Source organism: Neolamprologus multifasciatus, chromosome 15 (assembly GCF_963576455.1).
Source record: "Neolamprologus multifasciatus chromosome 15, fNeoMul1.2, whole genome shotgun sequence".
NCBI classification, from domain to species: domain Eukaryota; kingdom Metazoa; phylum Chordata; class Actinopteri; order Cichliformes; family Cichlidae; genus Neolamprologus; species Neolamprologus multifasciatus.
In genome coordinates, this window is record NC_140453.1 from 6,613,842 (window position 1) to 6,627,247 (window position 13,406).

Sequence of the window (13,406 nt, forward strand, 5' to 3'; positions counted from 1 at the left end):
CTAAACTCCAAGTACAGCAGAGACTCGTAACAGATTCTCCGTTCTCATATCTGTTGCTCTACCTTGTTACTTATACATCGTCTTGGCCTTTCATCTTCACAGATGATCACAACGTTCAAAGAAGAGCTTCCTTGTTTTTGCTGCTCTCCTTTTCACCCGCTTCATCTTCCCACTCCGTCTGCTTCTCTGGTCTCTGCATTTAGGCGTCCTTCCTTCTCTCTCATCTCCTTTATTCCTAAAAATCCTCTAGCACCCCTCTGTAAATCCTCTGCCGAATTAGTAATAACTGAAACAGAGGATTAGAGACACTGTGATCCTCTGTTTAATCCTCAATTTATTCTTAAAGGGATACCTTCATTAGGGGGATGTTTCCAAAGCTTTCCATTTCAAAGGCTAAACGTAAGAAATCCATTTTCAAAAAAAAAGAGGGGAAAAAATGAAGGACAACTGAGGTGCGTGTGTGTTTTTGAACTTGCACAATATGGTTTCAATTCAACCACAGTGGTTCACCGGATGCTTCATCATTTAAGTGTTTGCAGTTACAGCTACACAAAGCCACATTTCATGCACGTTTCCAAAGAGAAATCAGAGACAGCTACTTGGAAAGCCACCTGGTTTCTACTGACTTAACAACACCAAGGGAATGTAAGCAATGAGAGGAGTAATGACGCGTACACGCAAAAAGAGCGATTGTACGCTTTCAAAGAAGCCGTGATTCATTAAAATAATGCGTTCATGGAAAGTAGTTGATATTTCACTCGTTGGCCTCATCGTCTCAGCACGTCGTGGACCTCAGCAGAGAAACATGTGTCTTACCATAGTATCAACAAACATGATTTCATCCTATGATTAAAAGACATCATTACTAAAACAATAACAACATAACTCATCTGTTTAACATCCAAATAAGTTCAAACAGGAACATCTAACATCTGCTAACATCTGTTTATGGCCCTTAATGTACAATAGTAGACTCCCATAATGTTTTAATGTTTTGTATTTATTCGTTTATTTTTGGTGAAATATAGCAACTCAAACATGAAATGACAAGGAGGAAGAAAGGAAACGAAGATGTCCCACTGTAGATAGGAGTCTTTCCTGACTTGGATCTATTATAATAATCAATAAAGGGTTCCCATCTTGCATAAAATAAATCAATTTTATTTTTTCTTGATGAGAATTTGATCTTTTCTGTAAGTGGTTTATTCACTTGATGAGCTGGTGGTTTCTTTTGTTTCCAGTTCAACGAAATGAGTCATCGCGCCAGCATAAACACAAATCAGACCAACATGTACTGATTGTTTGACAGTTTTCATGTGGCTGCTTTTACCCCAAATAGTGCCAGGACCAGGTCCAAAATAATCTGCTTCTAAAGAACCTCAGAAAAGGTCTCAAATGTTGAATTAGTATGATTTAGTCCAAAAGCTTGAAATGTTTGGGCAGTTCCAGAATGTATGAGCTACAGAGACTGATGTTTGTCCACACGTCTTTTGCACTTTTCTTTAAACTTCTTGTTTTTTTATCTTCTTCCTTTATAAGATCCTTACAGCAGATCATCTGCTTTTATCTTCTTCTGTCACACCAATCCTCTTCATGTCCTCCTTCATTAAATCTTTAAACCCCCTTTGTGGACTTCCTTTTTTCCTTCTGTCGGCAGCTCCATCTTCAACATCATTTTCCCAAATTATCCACCATCTCTTTCTTGTACACACCCAAACCATCTCTACCTTGCCTCTCTCACTTTGTCTCCAAATCACTGAACCTGACCGTCTCTCTGATGTCCTCATTTCCAATCCAGTTCATTCTGGTCACTCCCAATAAAACTCTCACATCATAGCAAGTCTCTGTACCGTCTTATAAACCTTCCCTTTCACTTTTGCTGTTTTCTCTTTCATTCATAAATCTCCCCAGGTACTCATCTCCACCCTATCAACCCTCCCTCCACTCATTTCTTAACTTCTCTTGTGCACTTTCTGTTGCTTTGATCTCTGGATAATCCCAGATATTTAAACTCATCAACCATTATTACCTGTTCTCCTTGCAACTTCAACTTTTCACCTATCTCTCTCTCTCTCATTCACACACATCTTTTCTCTCTTACTTAAACAGACTTTCATTCACTTTCTCTCCAGTGCATACCTCCAACTCTCCAGGCTGTCTTCCACCTGCTCCCTAACTCACCACAGTGTCATCTGCAAACATCATAGTGCATGGAAGATTCCTGCCTGACGTTATCTATCAACCTACCCATCTCCACTGCATATGAGTTATATTTTAGCAGCTAAAACATGCATGACACTACAGACAGACCTTTTGTCTATTATTATCTAAACCTGCCCCTGTAATTATTTAGGTGAGGATGGATCCTGATGATTTTAGTAATCTCTCTTTTTGCCTCTTTCTGTCAGCTGCTAACATTTTTGGTTTTTAATTAAATGTGCTGACAACTATTGAGCTTCTGCTCAGATTGCTACATCCCACAACTCAAACTCAGATAAATGGATGGATGGATGGATGGATGGATGGATGGAAGTTATATGTTCAGGAGTGATTCAAATGGCTCCATCCTGTTTATGCCAGCTTTTTTCTTCTCTTCTGGTGTTTGCGAACCCTGATTTTGCTGTACACAACAATAAACTCTTTTTTAAAGCACGATCATCGCTGTGATCATGTAAGCATACTGATCTTAGAGTGGGCCTGTTATGTTAATGTCTAACTCCACATTTCCCATCTTTCTCTTGTACACTAGCTTTGCATAATTCATAGTCCAGAGTAATCCATATTTATCTTCTCCAGGGCCTTGATCCAGTCTCTTTGTCAAGACATTTTAGCTCTCTTCCCCCCTCCCTTTAAGCCAACAATCTTCTGATTGGCTGCCTATTGTAAGCAGGCTTTTAACAATAGGCTGGTCGGGCTTCTGTGGTCTTTCCCGTAGCTGTGTCCCTGAGATGACTACATGAAAGATATCCACGCTCACTGACATCATACAGATCCAGGAATATTAAAACTGTCTGAAACTAAGTGTGTAATTCAGTGTAAAGCCAGAGTTTTTGTTTTAAACTTTAACCATGTTTAATAGCATATACATGACAAAAAATAAGGAAGCATCGCTGCCACATCATCCATAACTCGTTATCCAACATCTTGTCACTGAGTCTTCAACGTGGCAAAGCTTACATGGTGTCAAAGGCAAAGTCATGCTGGACAAACTGCCAGTCCACCACAAGCTGCGAGTCAGTGCTAACCATTGCTCCACTATGCCCCCCCTAGCTGTTCTCGCCTGCAGTGGTTGTTGCATAAAATTAATTTCAAATATGAACATAGTGTAAAACAGGCAGGGGGTAAAAGGACAACAGGGACTCAAATGGTGGATAAGAAGAGACAGGGAAACAAATGAAAGTGAAACTGAAACAATGGCGCGCTAAACCCATTTCCATTTTCCTCACCCTCTTTATCTCTCCTTGCTACCATTGTAACTTCCTCACTTCAGCTGGGAAACTCTTCCCTCCTCTCCCATAATACCCCTCGCTCCCCCCCTTTTGTCTGAGGTTCAATGACCCCACTCAGTACAAGAGCATCATCAGGGGGATGAGATAACCTTTTAGTCCATCCTTTTAATCTCTCTCACACATATCCTCTCTTTGTCTATGTATTTCTGTTTCCATCCATCCCCCTCACGCTTCTCAGTTCCTGCCCCACTGCGTGCGCATAAATGTACAGCAGACTCAAATGTCAGAGTAACTAATACAACAGAATTCAATTACAACCCACCTCTGCTCTCTCGCTGTCTGAGGTGAATTAATGTTCGTGCATATTAAATAAAATTTGTACGTAAAAGTTTTTTCTCTCACTATCTCACCCGTGTCCTCCCTCTCCTCCATAAAGAGCCTTCTTGGCTTCTTGGCAGTCGATGTGGCTGTGTCAGAAAAAAATATCAAAGTTACTGCAATCCTTAATGCAGCTTATTGTTTCTTTGTTTCTGGCAAGCAGCATGAGTCGTTTTGCTTTACACCTAAATGCCTTGTTAACCTTTCTGCTGTCAAGTCTCACAGGGGCACACACGCCCATTTATGCACAACTTTGTTCTCCTGCAATTGCTCTCCACATGCTGCCACTTAATATATGAAAAGAATAACTTTCTAAATTTAGGAAACCATGAGAAGTCAGGCCAGGGTTTCCCTAAATCTAGCTCCATGCGTACAGTTTATGAAAGGGGTGTAGCTGGTAAATGACCTGATGATCATAAACATGGATGCTAAGGGTACCTGCAGCAGAGTGGGCAATCTTAAAAAGATGAAAACTATGATATTAGAAAAAAAGATTATAGTAGTATATAACCGAACATTAGTTACAGTTATATACTACTATAAGTGTGCCGTTATGAGTGCATGTCTGATGCAGGGGCGTTAATACCTTTCTTATATCACCACTCTGAAGACTACGGAGCCCCGCAGGGGACATGGGAGAAAAAAAAAATTAAGACGGACTTTTGCGAGATCTCGCAAAACTAACTCGGGATCTCGCAAAACAAACTCGGGATCTCGCAAAACTTTTGCGAGATCTCGCAAACGTTTTAGCCGCATTCTTCGGACGCTGGCTCGAAGCCGACCGGGAGGTCGAGGCACGATGTGCCGGGAAAGCGGTGTTCCTCCCGGCTGTAGTAGGTCTCGACCTCCCGATAGCTCGAAGCTAACGGGACGTCTCGACCTCCCGTTAGCTTCTCGCAAAACTTTTGCGAGATCCCGAGTTTGTTTTGCGAGATCCCGAGTTTGTTTTGCGAGCTCTCGCAAAAGTTTTGCGAGATCCCGAGTTTGTTTTCCGAGCTCTCGCAAAACTTTTGCGAGATCCCGAGTTAGTTTTGCGAGATCTCGCAAAACTTTTGCGAGATCTCGCAAAAGTCCGTCTTAATTTTTTTTTCTCCCATGTCCCCTGCGGGGCTCCGTAGAAGACCGATGAGCGTTGTCAACACGTTTACTGACATTCAAAAGGGTAAAACTAAAAACAAGACAAAAAAATACAGTCATGACATACATATGTGCAGCATAATATACATTTATATACCACAATGCTACTACATAGCATATGTCTAATTGTGTAAACTTTTTAAACTACTACTGATGCTATCCCAGACGACCTCCAAAATCGCGGGTAACTAGCTTAACAAACAGACTAGCTTTACAGCCAAATACGGCATTAGCGGGCAACATATTGTATAAAAAACAAAGTTGCAATTTATACTTTAAGTACATACCGGCGATACAACCATAAACCAAAGATGTGGACAGTATTTTTTCCAACAGGACAGTATTTTTTCCAACAGGACACCATAAACTACGGAGCCCCGCAGGGGACATGGGAGAAAAAAAAATTAAGACGGACTTTTGCGAGATCTCGCAAAAGTTTTGCGAGATCTCGCAAAACAAACTCGGGATCTCGCAAAACTTTTGCGAGAGCTCGCAAAACAAACTCGGGATCTCGCAAAACAAACTCGGGATCTCGCAAAAGTTTTGCGAGATCTCGCAAAACAAACTCGGGATCTCGCAAAACTTTTGCGAGATCTCGCAAAAGTTTTAGCCGCATTCTTCCCATTAGCTTGAAGCTAACGGGAGGTCGAGACGTCCCGTTAGCTTCGAGCTATCGGGAGGTCGAGACCTACTACAGCCGGGAGGAACACCGCTTTCCCGGCACATCGTGCCTCGACCTCCCGGTCGGCTTCGAGCCAGCGTCCGAAGAATGCGGCTAAAATGTTTGCGAGATCTCGCAAAAGTTTTGCGAGATCCCGAGTTTGTTTTGCGAGATCTCGCAAAACTTTTGCGAGATCCCGAGTTTGTTTTGCGAGATCTCGCAAAACTTTTGCGAGATCCCGAGTTTGTTTTGCGAGCTCTCGCAAAAGTTTTGCGAGATCCCGAGTTTGTTTTCCGAGCTCTCACAAAACTTTTGCGAGATCCCGAGTTAGTTTTGCGAGATCTCGCAAAAGTCCGTCTTAATTTTTTTTTCTCCCATGTCCCCTGCGGGGCTCCGTAATAAACTGTGTGCCGATGTTTCCCTTCTTTTTGCTCACTTGCTTTTCTTGAGCCGACTTTCTGTTCAATAAAGTTGTTTCAAAATAAAGCCGTTTCTAAAGTGCATTACTTGAAGCAACCACAGAGGGCGTTGTAAACACATAATATCTGTGAAGGTTCTCAGTCATCCAGGTCATCGTAGTCAAAGGAGCTTGCAAAGAAAAGCGTCTGGACTTCTTTAAGTTACTTGAAGACGTTTCACCTCTCATCCGAGAAGCTTCTTCAGTTCTTAGGTCAAATGGTGGAGAGTCCCAGATATAACCCTATTGGGAGTGTCCCCCCACAGAGGGACAAAAGGACCCCCTGATGATCCTCTAATCGCCTGAGCCAAGGTGTGGAACTGGGTGTGGGTCCCAATCAGCCAGAGTTTCGGGTGATTTCATTGTGAAACCTGGCCCCACCTTATCATGCGAATTCCTGAGGTCAGATGGCCCAGGATGTGAGTGGGCCTTAAGGCGTCTGGGAAGGGATCTCAAAACTGGATTATAGATGGCAGAGAGTTGGTGTCGTAAACCACCGCCTCTGTTCAAAGATGGTCGCTCACAGTGGACATAGATGGCTTCTTTCACTCCTCTTTCAAACCATCTGTCCTCTCTGTCCAAAATGTGAACATTGGCATCCTCGAAAGAGTGTCCTTTATCCTTAAGATGCAGATGGACAGCTGAATCTTGTCCTGTGGAGGTCGCTCTTCTGTGTTGTGCCATGCGCTTGTGAAGTGGCTGTTTGGTCTCTCCAATGTAGAGGTCTGGGCATTCCTCGCTGCACTGTACGGCATACACCACATTGTTAAGTCTGTGTTTTGGCGTTTTGTCTTTCGGGTGAACCAGTTTTTGTCTGAGTGTGTTGCTGGGTCTGAAGTACACCGGGATGTCATGCTTGGAGAAAACCCTCCTGAGTTTCTCTGATACACCGGCTACATAGGGGATGACAATGTTGTTGCGCCTGTCCTTCTTATCCTCCCTCGCTGGTGTCTGATCTTCTTTTCTGTGCCTCTTTGCTGACTTTAAAAACGCCCAATTAGGATAGCCGCACGTTTTGAGTGCTTCCTTTACATGTGTGTGTTCCTTCTTTTTCCCTTCAGGCTTAGAGGGAACATGTTCTGCCCGGTGGTGTAGGGTCCTAATTACTCCAAGTTTGTGTTCCAGAGGGTGATGGGAGTCAAACAGGAGGTACTGGTCCGTGTGTGGGCTTCCGGTAAACTTCGATGTTGAGGTTGCCATTCTCTTCAATGTGCACAGCGCAGTCCAGGAAAGGCAAACAGTCATCCTTCGTGTCTTCCCTGGTGAACTTGATGTTTTTATCCACAGCGTTGATGTGCGCAGTGAAGGATTCCACTTCTTGTGTCTTGATTTTGACCCAGGTGTCGTCTACATATCTGTACCAGTGGCTGGGTACTCTTCCTTTGAAAGAGCCAAGAGCCTTCCTTTCCACTTCCTCCATGTAAAGGTTGGCTACAATAGGTGACACGGGGGAGCCCATAGCACAGCCATGTTTTTGTCTGTAATAGCCTTCGTTGTATTTGAAATATGTAGTGGTGAGGCAGAGGTCTAACAGTGTGCAAATCTGATCGGGTGTGAAGTTGGTCCTGTCCTCCAAGGAGATGTCTTCTTGTAGTCGTTTTCTGACAGTCTCCACTGCCGCCGTGGTGGGTATGCAAGTGAAGAGAGAGACTACATCAAAGGACACCATGGTTTCATCTGGATCCAGGGTAAGTTTCTGGACCTTGTCAGTGAAGTCGGTGGAGTTCTTGATGTGGTGTGGGGTGTTCCCCACGAGAGGAGCAAGGATGGTAGCAAGGTGTTTTGCAATGTTATAAGTGGCTGAGTTTATGCTACTGACTATGGGTCTGAGTGGGACAGCTTCCTTGTGGATTTTTGGAAGTCCGTAAATGCAGGGTATGGCATCCCCTGGGTAAAGGCGGTGATAAGTAAGGCGGTCAATGATTTTGTCCTTTTCCAAGTCTTGAAGGCAAGCTAGCCAACCTTTACATGGAGGAAGTGGAAAGGAAGGCTCTTGGCTCTTTCAAAGGAAGAGTACCCAGCCACTGGTACAGATATGTAGACGACACCTGGGTCAAAATCAAGACACAAGAAGTGGAATCCTTCACTGCGCACATCAACGCTGTGGATAAAAACATCAAGTTCACCAGGGAAGACACGAAGGATGACTGTTTGCCTTTCCTGGACTGCGCTGTGCACATTGAAGAGAATGGCAACCTCAACATCGAAGTTTACCGGAAGCCCACACACACGGACCAGTACCTCCTGTTTGACTCCCATCACCCTCTGGAACACAAACTTGGAGTAATTAGGACCCTACACCACCGGGCAGAACATGTTCCCTCTAAGCCTGAAGGGAAAAAGAAGGAACACACACATGTAAAGGAAGCACTCAAAACGTGCGGCTATCCTAAATGGGCGTTTTTAAAGTCAGCAAAGAGGCACAGAAAAGAAGATCGGACACCAGCGAGGGAGGATAAGAAGGACAGGCGCAACAACATTGTCATCCCCTATGTAGCCGGTGTATCAGAGAAACTCAGGAGGGTTTTCTCCAAGCATGACATCCCGGTGTACTTCAGACCCAGCAACACACTCAGACAAAAACTGGTTCACCCGAAAGACAAAACGCCAAAACACAGACTTAACAATGTGGTGTATGCCGTACAGTGCAGCGAGGAATGCCCAGACCTCTACATTGGAGAGACCAAACAGCCACTTCACAAGCGCATGGCACAACACAGAAGAGCGACCTCCACAGGACAAGATTCAGCTGTCCATCTGCATCTTAAGGATAAAGGACACTCTTTCGAGGATGCCAATGTTCACATTTTGGACAGAGAGGACAGATGGTTTGAAAGAGGAGTGAAAGAAGCATCTATGTCCACTGTGAGCGACCATCTTTGAACAGAGGCGGTGGTTTACGACACCAACTCTCTGCCATCTATAATCCAGTTTTGAGATCCCTTCCCAGACGCCTTAAGGCCCACTCACACCCTGGGCCATCTGACCTCAGGAATTCGCATGATAAGGTGGGGCCAGGTTTCACAATGAAATCACCCGAAACTCTGGCTGATTGGGACCCACACCCAGTTCCACACCTTGGCTCAGGCGATTAGAGGATCATCAGGGGGTCCTTTTGTCCCTCTGTGGGGGGACACTCCCAATAGGGTTATATCTGGGACTCTCCACCATTTGACCTAAGAACTGAAGAAGCTTCTCGGATGAGAGGTGAAACGTCTTCAAGTAACTTAAAGAAGTCCAGACGCTTTTCTTTGCAAGCTCCTTTGACTAAACACATAATAAATAACAACTGACTGAGAATGATATTTTAGTGATACAACATTTTAAAACTTTTAGTGATAACAGAACAATAAGACCCTCCAGTATTCCAGTAGTAAGACTAGGGGATCTTCGAGCAGTATAGTATTATGCTCTATATACTATGTACACAGTGTGAATGTGTGTGCAGTTTAAGCACTTTGGTCAGTAACACTGGAAAACGCAACTATAATAATACTGTTTAGCATTTTTGAAGACAGGAAAGAACACCATCAAAAATGGCAACTGTGATACTTATCTATAACAGCACTATGATTTACAAACAAGGCAATCTCATAGATTACGATCCTTATTTCATTAAATTAATGTTTAGCTCACAACGCCTTCTTTCAGCAGCAGCCATGGCGGTGTTTCACAGTCTGAAAGCAAGTGAAAAAATAAATATAAAAACAGAATTCAACACCAGGCTTAGTCTACATGCAAATGTAATATAAGGTTCACAAGCACAGATAGATTTCCTGTTTTGAAACAATTTTTTAATCCTTATAAACACGTTGCATAGTTATTTGTGGCCCGTGGACCAAAATCAAGGAATAAAGTTGTGTTTAAGAATCTATGTTCATTGCTATTTTCGGGAAAGAAAAAACATTTTAGATGCACTTAAAACCTTATGACTTTCTCAGCACTGAGGTCAGGAGATTTTCTAGGTATGGTGACGCCATTTTCCAGAGAACTGATTGGTCAGAAGGCTTTTTTTTGTTTTCATATCTTTTAACGAAAATCTCAAACATACCCTTCTCTGGAGCAGGATAGGTCTGCAGCATGAGTTACCATGGCAATGTACCCCAGTAAGAATGAAACGCCGCTGTGATACTGAAAACCAAGGGTTTATCCTGAAGTTACCTCCTTCATATTACAGGCCTCTGTAGTGGTGCGACAATGTATGGGCGGATGTTAGACGGAGGTACATGATTGCCCAGTGGCTAACTAAGGACACCTGATCAGATTCTTAAACCCAGCCCATCAGATTAGGTTCACCTTTCATCAGCTAAAACGTTTATTAAAACTAATCTGTACTTCAGCTTTCTCAGCAACTCACCATTAAAATACTGACCACATAGTTTGACTCAAGCAGACGTTAGCAGACTTACAGTTGCAGTAACTGTAACGCAGCCGATATGTTATGGCGATGCCGAACGCCATAAATCAAGGGCGTTCCTCGGTGTGTCAGCCAAAAGGCCACAGTTAGCATTTCATTTGGATTTTAGTGTTTTGTTTTGCTTTGGCTGACTTAACAGCTGATTTTTATTTGCATTTAAATCTACAGACATTTCAACAACCTGTTTCAGAGCAGCGAAAGAAACAAACAATAAAAAAGAAAAACAGGAGTTTGCAGACATGTTCGGTATTCTGAGCTGAAGCTTGAAGAAAACCTTCAGGAGCCATGTGAGAATTAAATAAAGGTGTAGTTTTGGGTGCAATGTGTCTTTGTAATCACTTTACAGTTTTCAGTAACGCAGCAATGTAATATGTTACTGCACTAAATGAACTAATCGCTGTACAGTTACAATTATGTGCTACAGTCAGCTGATTTTGGTTTGTGTGCGGAAGGAGGAAAATGGTGAAGCCGTCTAAAGCATGACCATGACTTTTATTTTTCATACAGAAAAAGACAAGAGAGGAACGGTTAAAGTGCAAACTCCATTCAGGATGAAATCAGCTGCATTATAACTAATGACACAACTTTATTGCAAGCACCTGCAGAGACAGCATGCTAACGCAAAGAACCCAGAGTGATGTTGAAGCCGAGTGTATGCAGACCCCAGCCCAGCAGCCAGAGCCTGAACTTCATCAGGTAACAAAGGCAGTGTTGGGAGGTCAGGTTCCAGCCTGTTTCTATCAGTTCATGATTTTAAGTAGCATCACCATGGAGATAGTTTTAAAGTCTCATGTCACGTTCACGTTGTATTCATACATAAGTACTAAAAGAAATATCTATTTGTGTCCTTATTATTAGGGATTTGTGTTGGTGTTTGGAACTGCAGCTTGTAAGTGATGATAATTACGTTACATCCTGGTCATTCAACAGAACGTCCTGTATTACTATTAAAAAAGGTAACGAGTAATGTGTAATACATGTTACCTTTACGTGATGAAGGAGCCATTAATACTTATTCATACAGTAAAAATACTTTTATAAATTCAGCAATCGAAGCGACACAGAACAATGGATCAGAATTGGGCAGTTTCTCATACCAGCTCATGCTGATCCATTTAAGACACACATATCTCCTCCACATCTCTCCCGGAGGCAATATTTCCATTGTTTCACATTTCCAGCCGGTATATTATATCCGTTTATCTGCGCCACAACTGTAATTAATCACAGCGATTAGAAGGCTGCAGCTCTGTGTCTACGAAGTGAAGCTTATAGGATTAAGTCGGAAATATGAAGTTCTAACTTCATCTCAGCTCTGAGGTGTTTTTGTGTTTGTGTGTTGAAACAATGGTAATGAGCTGATAAGGCGCGTCACCGCCTCCATGTTTGTGCATGTAAATATGATAAAGGACACTAGTTACTTTCAAGCTGCTCCTGATGCTAAATTATCAACAGTAGTGAGGATTAGCTGATATAATGGTTTTCTCTTCCTGCTTCCATCGTTGGTGTCAGCCTCTCCTTCTGTTTTATTACTCTCTGTCCTCACCTTTGTTCTCTCCTCACTTTTAATTCAATCTAAATGAGCTCCCCTAAACTAAAAAAGATGTATGAAAGTACACTCTCAGCCTCATCTCCTCCTCTCTAGTCTACTTTCCTCACTTCCAATTGTTTTCTCTCACCCCTACCTCCTCCAATTCTTTTTCCCTTGGGTCTATTTCATCACATCTCTCCTGCATCCACCCACCGAGTCTCTCTAACACTCGCATTCCCAGTCTTTCCTCGCTGTCTGGTCCAGCCTGTTCTGACTCCTCCTCCTGTCTCTCCTCTTGTCAATCACTTCCCTTTTTAAAAAACCAGCCTAATAAACACATTAATTACCTCCATCAGTTTTCTGTCTCTCTCTCGTTCCCCCACCCCATGACTGTGCGTTTGTCTCTCAGCGTCTCTGCCTGACAAAGCAATAAATTAAATTAGCAGAAGATAAAATGCCAAATATTCTCTGCATGTCGTTCATTTCATCTTCTTTCACTTCCATCACTTCTTCCTCTCACTCTGTCTCACACTTCCACCCACCATCGCCTCTTGGTTTTTTTTTTTCTTCTTGCTATTAGTCTGTGCTGCACATCTAATCTCTCTGAACACACTTCCTCAATCCTCTTTCCCATTACTGGTCATTGCCATATTAAAAAAAAAGAAATAATTTTCAGCGTGTTCTTTTTTGCATTTCCCTTGGACCTGTCTGTCCAACTGCAGACTAATTCTTGTGAAATATACCTTCATGCCACCGTTACATTAAAGCATCAAAAAACAAGAGCGACCGAGCAGTAATGAAATGACCTGGACTGTAGGTGTGTGTGTGTGCACGTTGGCAGGAATAGCTGCAGTATCTGTTATTTGTCGGAAAAACCATCACCCTGCATGACTTTGCTCTTACTATTTTTTATTTGTCTGACTGCTGCTGACTCGCCTCAATTTTCTTTCACTCTTTTCAATTCCGAAAGCCTGCTCCGCTCGCCTCTGCTCTTTTCTTCTTTCACACTCGGCTGAAAAACAGGCATCAATAACCAGAGGCAAAGCAGACAGTGTGTACAGTACGGTGTGAGATTTAAATAAAAACAACAAATGTACACTCCCCGGTGACTCCATTAGGTACATCCATACAGTGCATGAGGTAGTGAGCGGTGGTGTGGTACTGGACATGAATTAATCTCCCGCTCGGACATTTCAGTAAAAGCAAATATTATTGTTGTGAACATCGAACTAATGCCTGAGCTTGTATTTTGGATTTTGTTACACTGTATTTCTAAAGTAGCGACTGCTCAGCTTGCATGACTCAAAGACGTAACAGTCTCCGACTATGTATGTTTCACTCTGACAGGTAAGACGACGCCTGGACGATTTGAGCGA

At 42.9% G+C, this 13,406-nt stretch overlaps 1 long non-coding RNA gene across 1 annotated transcript; it reads left to right on the forward strand.

Annotated features, from left to right (window-relative positions):
• Positions 1–5,330: 5,330 nt before the first annotated feature.
• LOC146501423 (uncharacterized) lies at positions 5,331–5,758 on the forward strand. Its single transcript, XR_014869166.1, has 2 exons — positions 5,331–5,609; positions 5,645–5,758. It is a non-coding gene; the product is annotated as an uncharacterized LOC146501423 (long non-coding RNA).
• The last annotated feature ends 7,648 nt before the right edge of the window (positions 5,759–13,406 follow it).